Source organism: Chiroxiphia lanceolata, chromosome 26, assembly GCF_009829145.1.
Source record: "Chiroxiphia lanceolata isolate bChiLan1 chromosome 26, bChiLan1.pri, whole genome shotgun sequence".
NCBI lineage: Eukaryota > Metazoa > Chordata > Aves > Passeriformes > Pipridae > Chiroxiphia > Chiroxiphia lanceolata.
In genome coordinates, this window is record NC_045662.1 from 645,225 (window position 1) to 654,002 (window position 8,778).

At 50.9% G+C, this 8,778-nt stretch overlaps 2 pseudogenes; one reads left to right on the plus strand and one right to left on the minus strand.

Annotated features, from left to right (window-relative positions):
* The first annotated feature begins 2,488 nt into the window (after positions 1-2,488).
* LOC116798621 lies at positions 2,489-3,243 on the plus strand (annotated as a pseudogene).
* Positions 3,244-7,057: 3,814 nt separating this feature from the next.
* Positions 7,058-7,812, minus strand: LOC116798622 (annotated as a pseudogene).
* Positions 7,813-8,778: the final 966 nt, after the last annotated feature.

An 8,778-nucleotide genomic window follows, 5' to 3' on the forward strand; every position in this document is an offset into this window, starting at 1 on the left:
CCAAGTTTATTTTCCTTCCAAGGCTTTCCTGTTCATACCAGGACTTCATCTCCAGAAGTTAGGAGTTCAAGCTCAACACTGGCATGAGAAATGGAGCAGGACCCTTCTGATGCCTTTAAAGTATTTCCCACCATTCCTAGTTTTGAGACCAAGATCTTTTTGTACAGACTTTCCCTCCAAACACAGAAACTTTTGTAGTGGTTTGAAGTCCCATAGACAGAGTAAGTGTTCGGACTGGAAATTCCTTCAAAAGATCCATTTGGCACTCTAGTGATGCCAATGTCATGCCTCACTATAAGTCACAAACACATATGATAAATTGTCTTAAGGTTTTAAAGACATGAGCCTTGTTGGGGTGGAATGAGTCCTCTCAGAGGAAATTCATACATCAACCGATCTCTGGGGAGCACTGCATGGCTCTGGGAGACCATACAGCTGTTCAGATTTCCTATCAGAGACTCCAGAGGTAGACAAAAGAGATTTATCCCCCTTTTCACCTGGGTCTCCCATTCTTCCTGGACAATCTCAGCTGAACAACATGGTCCTGAAGGCTGTACAGATGGAGGGCTGATATGGAGAGGGGCTGGGGCTGGGCTGATGTGTCTCCTTGCTACAGGAAGACAGGGGTGCCCTTGGGCCTTGCTGTTATCCAAGGGAACCCTCTGTGCTCAGAGAAAGGATCCCTCATTCTCCTTTCATAGTCTCTACCTCCCCACCCAGCAGGTGCCTCTGCTTCCTTTTAGTGGGGTTGCAGACAGTTCCTCAGGTGTCCCTGTGCTCTGCTTCCTGCCTGCCCTCTCTCCCAGGTGAGATCCTTCACCTCCACTGCATCCTCAGCTGTGACGGAGTGCCCCTCAGCTCCAGGGGCTGTGACCTCTCCTGCATCACCAGCTACTACTGTGGCAGCAAAAGGTGCCCCCCTTGCTACAGACACTGCAGACAGACTGGACAAGGAGCCCTGTGAATCCAGAAGGTGATGCCAGACAGAACGGCAGAGATTGTGGCCACTGGTTTGAGAGAGGCTGAGCAGGTCCCACTGCTACTAATGGTGTCAGTCCTTTGGGAGGGGCCAGACTGGATTCTCTGAGAATATGGCCTGTCTCTCATTCTCTCCTTCTGCTTTTTCCTTTCCCCTCTATTCCTTTGCTATTTTCTGATCCCTGGGCAATGAAGCCCAACAAAACCACCTTGGGGCAACTTGCCTCCCTCTCTCCATCTGTGGAGCACTGCCTCTTGGCTGCCCATGGTGATCCTTTCATTGTGGCATTTCCTCAGAGACAACTTGTTTTAAGGGACCCTTTCTCATTTCTAGAAAACAAAGAAGATAGGACCCACTGCCTGTCAGCCTCCTTCAGGCCCTGGCCCTTGGAGGTGAGGACAACAGCTCCGGCTACTCCAGAGCCAGTGACTATCAGTCCTTCCCTTGCTATGTTTCTGCCCAGAAGTATGGCCCTTTGTCTTGGAAAATACCCTTACCAGATGGTGATCTCAAATCGTGCTGTACTCTTGGGAGGACCCTGGTGCTGCAGAGGGTCAGCAGACCCACAAGCGCTTAAGGCAGATCCTTTTACTGTGGGTGGAGCTGTGCTGGGGAAGAAGGCTCAGACAGAAGATGGTCATGAGGGAGAAATCACCTTGGCTTGAGCCCAGAGCCTCCTCCACACCTTCCCACCCATCTCCAGGAGAAGGGGGCATTGCCTAGATCCAAGAGCAAGGATACCTCGGACATGTCCCCTGCTTTTCCAGCACATCCACACAGTGCCCAGGCAGCCCCAAATGTTCACTGCACACATTTGCAGGGCTGAGGTGCCTTGCAGAGAGCACATCCCCAACCCCATCACACAGAGCACCTCCAGGACAGGGAAGGTTATTCCCATGGGCTGGCAGGATTACACAGGCAAGCAATGGCCAGTTGCTGCCATGGAGCCATAGAGAGAGCACCCATCAGAACAGCCCTTGCTCTCTCTTTGCAGCTCATGGCAACTCCAGTCCCATCCTGGGAGTCAAGGGAGGACGAATACTTCAGTGGCAGAAGCCCTCTCAAAAACTTCTCCTTTTCCCCCAGGCAACAACCCCAGCCCCTCACAGGAACAGAAGCTTCATCCACAGGTCTCTGGGTGCATAGGGGAAATTAGGAATGTCAGGGGAGAACTGAGACCCCTTCCCCCACAGCTCAACCTTACACAGAAGGGTCTCCTGCCTGGATGCCAAGACAGGAGAAGTGTACTGAGCCACTACAGCTTTGCCACAAACAAACACACAAATTGACACAGATTCACATCACCTACCCGCAAGGGATGCCAACAGCCCATGATCTGCCCATTCTGCCAGCACTGACATGTTTATGTCATGGAAATCCTTAGGCTTGTCCTCCTGGCACTTTCAAAAGCCTTCATGTGGGAAAGCACGTGGCATGTGCCAGGAAATGAAAAGGCATCAGTACAGGAAACCAGGACACAGCCCCTACCATTAGCTGGGATGGTTCACAACTGACATGAGCTGGTCAGAAAATTATGACTTGCACAAAGGTGCCTGTGGGCCTGGGGCAGTGCAGGACTGCTATAAAAGGCAGCCCAAGTCTCTGCTCTCACATCCACTTCTCTCACCTCCTTCTCCTCGGCAATCAGGTCAGTGGGAAACCTCTTCCCTCCTACTCCTGCTTCAAGACCACGTCTTTCCTCACTGCGGGTCTCAGCTGATATGGGCTGTGTTAGCCCAGGGCTGGGAGCTGCTTCTGCTGGGAGAGGGAAGGGGAGAGAAGGTGTTGTGCAGAGAGAGGCTGGGACTTGGCTGAGGAGGCTGCTGGGCTTTGGGCTGGGCAGTGTCAGGTGGTGCAGGAGGTGCCTTGTCTGCAGGGGGGTTGGGTGCAGGGCTGCTTCTCATGTGTGTCTGCTTTGTGCTTCTCCCTGCCCTGTGTGCCAGGTGCCCCTGTGAACCAGAGACATGTCGTGCTGCCAGCCCTGCAACCCTTGCTGCCAGCCCTGCGGCCCGACCCCGCTGGCCAACAGCTGCAATGAGTGCTGTGTCAGGCAGTGCCAAGACTCCGTCGTTGCCATCCAGCCCTCTGCTGTGGTGGTGACCCTGCCCGGGCCCATCCTCAGCTCCTTCCCACAGAACACCGTGGTGGGATCCTCCACCTCCGCTGCCGTTGGCAGCATCCTCAGCTGTGACGGAGTGCCCATCAACTCCGGGGGCTTTGACCTCTCCTGCATCACCAACCGCTACAGGTGTCAGCCCTGCTAAAGCTGCTGGCAACGTCCTTGGGCAAGAACCTCCAAGACCTCACAACATGGGGCTGGGCAGGAAATAGAGCTTCAGGACATTGTGTTTAGAGCTTCATGGTGATGTTTCCTCTTCCTGCTCTTCCATCTCTTGCCTTTGCTCTCCATGTCTCCCTGGCCAGCCCAGAGCAACCTGTCCCTCTGCAGGGTCAGTAAATGGACATCCTGCAGGAGCTCCACTGCATCTTAGTGGCTGTTCCTGGTACTCTCTGTGAGCCACTTCCTTTTCCTCTTTATAATCATTAAACTTTTTGTGCATTCAAGCCTGGGCCTCTAAGTCATCCTTCTTTCTGTGGTAACTCTTCCAGTCTGATCAGGGAAAAAGATGGAGAAGCAGTGGGTGGGATTCCCAGTAGTGGATTTTTTTTTTCCTTTTTCCTTGGAGCTGAGGAAAACATAATTGTATACTCCCCAGCCAATGATTTTCAGGGAGACCATGGCTCAAAAGTGTGGTAGGAGTGGTGAAGGGAAAAAACAATATCTGGGGACATCCCACAACCTCTTCTCCTCCTTCTCCTCCCCTCCATTACCCACTTTGGGGTCCATGCCCAGTACACAGAAGCACAGGCAGATGAGATACGTACCTCCTACAGTTCCTCAGCACAGGCAGGCAAAGCCTTTGTGCAGACATGCAGGGCTGAGGTAATTCACAGCTTGGGACTGGTGTCAGCTACACTCAGGCTATGCAATTGTAAATGACTTTTGGTTGAGTTTGTGCAAAAGACTTTTGGCTTCGCTGTTAATTGAAAACATTCCTCCCATATATGGATGTCTGTCCATGTCTTCATAATTGAAACATTTGACCTAACCAGTGGCCAAGAGCATTAGTCAAAGGAAGATGGTTCCTGTCATGGACAGCCCACAGATCATAGAGTCATAGAGTCATAGAGTGGTTTGGGTTAGATCATCTTGTCTCAGTCCCCCACCATGGTCAGAGACACGTTCCACTAGACTGGGTTTCTCCAGGCCCTGTCCAATATGGCCTTGAACACTTCTAGGAATGAAAGTGTTACATCCAACTCCAGGCAACCTTTTCCAGTGCCTCACCACCCTCACAGAGAAGAATTTCTTCATGATATCTAATCCAGACTTCCTGTCTGTCAGTTTAAACCTATTTCCATTTGTCCCACCACTACACATCCTTCTGCACAGCCCTACCCTTCAGTGCACCTGTCCTGGTTACCAAGAGGGGGGAGGAGTTTGGCACTGTGTGGGTGTGACCAGGTTGTCATTCTATACCACCCATGTCATCTCTGGGGTCATGGTCTTGCGAGAAAACAACCCAGGTGTTGGACTGGAAGAGCACCATCTTGCCTTGCTCTATCTCCAGCAGAGGGACTGTTGGCATCAGCCCCAGCACACGGTCCCTCCTTCCTACATGCTATTTTTGAGGATGTGGTTCCAAGGAAAGATGACAGCATGGCTGTGGGCGTTGGTGCTGAAAGGGACAGCAGCAAAACCTTGATCAACCATGGTGCTGAAATGACAGTGCCAGTGGGGAGGGTTCTGGCAGGGAAGGAACCAGCAGCAAGGGCAACCCCAACCCAGCCAAGCTGTCCAAGGACAGGAGCCCTGCCAAACCCAGCTGAACTGAGCTGAAAGGAGGGCAGTTGAGCAGTGGGAGAAAACAAGCAGCAGTGACCCACGGGATGGACCTGCAGGGAGGTGAAGCCATAGAAGAGGTGGCACAGGCACCTGCCTGTACCTGAGCTCAGCAAAGCGGCTGTGCTACCCCTGCTCATACGACCCTGTTTCTGGGGTTTGTTTGTTGTTGCTTTTCATTGTTTTCTGGCTGGCAGTGGGAAACTTCAGCCGAGGGAGCTCCTGTGCCATATTCCCTTTGTTTCCTGATGGCCGTGGGGGGTGGCATGCAGGAACAGTCACCACATTGCCTTTGTCTGGGGATACGTGGGCACATCCTACAGGGATTGTCCAGGTGAGAACTGGTGTATTGATAGATGGGAAAGAGTACTCTGAAGTCTTTAACAACATTCTATTATCTTCTTTGAGAGAGTTCCATTTCTTTCAACAAATGGAAGACAATCCACACCAAGCAAAATACGTGAAACTTCCCATACTAAAAATACTCTTAGTATTTCCCACCTTCAAAGTTGCTTTTTGAGTGAAAACAATTCTAAAAACAACTTATATTCTTTCTCCTCACCAATCTTTTGTTTTCAACCTATTCCTCCCCACAGTCTTCCATATTGTTTTCATTCCTGGTGGTGAACTGTGGAGGATCGTGACCAGAGCAAGCACACAAAGGGTTACCAAAGCAGAGGACATTGCCAGAACTGAAGAGAATGTGGCAGAAGGAGGGATGAAGTGTCTACAATGTGTGTGGAGCCAAAGGTCTTGTGACCCAGAACAAGAAGATGGTTGAAGAAAAGAAGAAAGCATGTTGAAAGCTGATAGGTGTAAAGATGGACATTAGTTGTTAATAGGTAGAAATATGTGTACTGCAATTTTATAGGGCCAAGTATTGCTTGTTGATAGGTTGAAGATGCTTAGCTCACAGACCAGAAATGAAATTAATTCCTCTATAAAGAAAGGCTTGAAATAAATAATAAATAATTTTCTTGCTGACCAGCGAGGGTGTCCCAGTCGCTACAGTGAACACCGTTTTTGTGGGTAAAACACTTTCTCTTTTTCTATACTTTAGCTATTAATAGAGTTGTTGTTATTGTGTGTGTCTTAGTCCATTACTTTGTGCTTTTGGTAAATTGTAATCTCATCCCATAGTCTCCTTTTTGTGTCCCTCCCTTTACCAGAAGGTTTGGAGGAGGGAGAGTGGCTTATTTAGAGTTTAATTTCCTGCTGGTGTTAAAACCAGTACAGTGCCCATGTGGTTACCAGTGGTGAACACACATATCCATACCCAGGAGAAATGGGGATGTGCTTGGCAGATGTCCTATTTATTTCCTAGAACTGATCACCTGAAGAGACATACACTGGAGACAGAGAATAGCACAGAGGGACTCGAGGAAATGAACTTCTCTAGAAGGCTTTTGTCACAACCAAGAGAAATGACAAGTCCCAAGGGATGAGTCAGCAGGTCCAAATTAGACTTCTGTCTCAGATGGCAGATAGAGGTACCCAGAAGAGTGGAGGGATTATCTAACACATGTAGGGGAAAGTTCTGCTGTGCTCTGAAGGGCTCCATCCTGAGGAAGCTGGGGGTCCATTTCCTGGGCCCAGAGTATAATGAGGCTCAGATCCATGCTGGGCTTTGCCTTCCTGGTCTTAGCAGCAGTATTGTCCTTCCAGTGTAACTGCACAGATTGGTCCTGTTCCCTGCAGAGCCCATGGTGGGGAGAAGAAATACTCCTCTAAGAGAACGGTTGTGCCCCTCAGTGAAGTTGATTTTCACAAAGGAAAATCCATTGCAGGGAGTCTCACCTACTGCTTCTACACCTTAATCCTAGAGCCCACAGGAAGAGTTCTGAGAGAACAAAGGACGACTCAGAAGGCCAGGCTTGGATGCACAAAAAATTTAATGAGTCTAAAGAAGCAAAGGAGGTGGCTCGCAGAGGGCATGAGGAGCAGCCACTAAGATGCAGTGGAGCTCGTGCAGGGTGTCCATCTGCAGAAAGGGCAACAGTTCTCCCTGGGCTGGCCTGGGGAAACACAAACAGCAAAGAAAAAGGGAGAGGAGAGACTAGAAGAAGGGAACAATGCCTTGAAGCTTTAAACACAATGTCCTGAAACTCTGTTTTCAGTCCAGCCCCATGCTGTGAGGTCTTGCAGGTTCTTGGCCCAGGACATTGCCAGCAGCTTTAGCAGGGCCGACACCTGTAGCGGTTGGTGATGCAGGAGAGGTCAAAGCCCCCGGAGTTGATGGGCACTCCGTCACAGCTGAGGATGCTGCCAACGGCAGCGGAGGTGGAGGATCCCACCACGGTGTTCTGTGGGAAGGAGCTGAGGATGGGCCCGGGCAGGGTCACCACCACAGCAGAGGGCTGGATGGCAACGACGGAGTCCTGGCACTGCCTGACACAGCACTCATTGCAGCTGTTGGCCAGCGGGGTCGGGCCGCAGGGCTGGCAGCAAGGGTTGCAGGGCTGGCAGCACGACATGTCTCTGGCTCACAGGGGCACCTGGCACACAGGGCAGGGAGAAGCACAAAGCAGACACACATGAGAAGCAGCCCTGCACCCAACCCCCCTGCAGACAAGGCACCTCCTGCACCACCTGACACTGCCCAGCCCAAAGCCCAGCAGCCTCCTCAGCCAAGTCCCAGCCTCTCTCTGCACAACACCTTCTCTCCCCTTCCCTCTCCCAGCAGAAGCAGCTCCCAGCCCTGGGCTAACACAGCCCATATCAGCTGAGACCTGCAGTGAGGAAAGACATGGTCTTGAAGCAGGAGGAGAAGGAGAAGAGGCTTCCCACTCACCTAATTGCCGAGGAGAAGGAGGTGAGAGAAGTGGATGCGAGAGCAGAGACTTGGGCTGCCTTTTATAGCAGTCCTGCACTGCCCCAGGCCCAGAGGTGCCTTTGTGGAATCATAATTTTCTGACCAGCTCATGTCAGTTGTGAACCATCCCAGCTAATGGTAGGGGCTGTGTCCTTGTTTTTCTGCACTGCTGCCTTTTCATTTCCTCACTCATGTCAAGTGCTTTCTTCTATGCAAACTTCTGTAATTGCCAACATTAAAGGCCCGTGGATTTCTGGATCTAAAAGATGTCAGTGCATGCATAAGGATCAGGTCGTGGTCTGGTATCACTTGTGGGCAGGTGATGTTCACCTAGGTCATTTCTGAGGGTTTGTTTGTAGCAAAGTTGTCAGGAAATTGGCTTTGCTCTTGTGCATCTCACCTACATACCCAAGGACTCCTTTGTTTGGGGACATGATGGAGCTTCAAGCCACTGTTTCCTTTTTCCGCTTTTCTCACTCTTTCCTCTGCTGTCTGTGTCTCACCAGCCACTCTGGTGGGTACCTGTTACCCATTCTTCTCTAGGCTGATTAAAGTTTTTGTGCATGTTAGCTTTGGCCTCTCAGTCCTCTCATTCTGCTGCAACTCTTCCAGTCTGCTGCGGGACAAAGGTGGAGGTTGCAGTGGGTGGGACACCCTGCAGTGTATTTTCCTTTGTGCCCTTTCTCTTGGAGCTAGATGAAGATATCCCTGGCTACTTCACAGCCAAGGGCCATCAGGAAGACCCTGGCTCCAAATGTATTGGCACTGGACATAGGAAACATCAATGCCTGAGGACAGCCCACAACTTCATCGCATTCTTCTCCTCCCCTCCATTACCCAGTGTAGGGTCCATGACCAGCACACAGGGACAGATGACATCTGCACCTCAGACTGTCCTTCAGTGCCTGGCAGGGCCCAGGGACTGTTGATATAATCAGTGCTAATTCAGAAGTTGGAATTGGTAACAGCCACACTGAGGCTACGCCATGGAGTGCTCGTGTCTGTGGAACCAACACCTCCCAAAGTGCACAGGTCTGTCACAGCTGGAGAGGTAACTCAAGTTGGGGTCAAGCACTAGAACAT